Source organism: Oncorhynchus gorbuscha, linkage group LG14 (genome assembly GCF_021184085.1).
Source record: "Oncorhynchus gorbuscha isolate QuinsamMale2020 ecotype Even-year linkage group LG14, OgorEven_v1.0, whole genome shotgun sequence".
NCBI classification, from domain to species: domain Eukaryota; kingdom Metazoa; phylum Chordata; class Actinopteri; order Salmoniformes; family Salmonidae; genus Oncorhynchus; species Oncorhynchus gorbuscha.
In genome coordinates this window covers 81,417,832-81,418,634 of record NC_060186.1, presented here as the reverse complement: position 1 = coordinate 81,418,634, position 803 = coordinate 81,417,832, and positions in this window count along the sequence as shown.

Genomic DNA, 803 nt, shown 5'->3' with positions numbered 1-803 from the left:
CATTACGCACTCCTGCCACCATCATTACGCCACTCATTACGCCACCATCATTACGCACTCCTGCCACCATCATTACTCACTCCTGCCACCATCATTACTCACTCCTGCCCCCATCATTACTCACTCCTGCCACCATCATTACGCACTCCTGCCACCATCATTACTCACCATGCCACCATCATTACTCACTCCTGCCACCATCATTACTCACTCATGCCACCATCATTAGCCACCATCATTACTCACTCCTGCTACCATCATTACGCACTCCTGCCACCATCATTACTAACTCCTGCCACCATCATTACTCACTCCTGCCACCATCATTACTCACTCCTGCCACCATCATTACTCACTCCTGCCACCATCATTACTCACTCCTGCCACCATCATTACGCACTCCTGCCACCATCATTACTCACTCCTGCCATCATCATTAGCCACCATCATTACTCACTCCTGCCACCAGCATTACTCACTCCTGCCACCATCATTACCCACCATCATTACTCACTCCTGCCACCATCATTACTCACTCCTACCACCATCATTACTCACTCCTGCCACCATCATTACGCACTCCTGCCACCATCATTACTCACTCCTGCCACCATCATTAGCCACCATCATTACTCACTCCTGCCACCATCATTACTCACTCCTGCCACCATCATTACGCACTCCTGCCACCATCATTACTCACTCCTGCCACCATCATTACTCACTCCTACCACCATCATTACGCACTCCTGCCACCATCATTACTCACTCCTGCCACCATCATTACGCACTCCTACCACCAT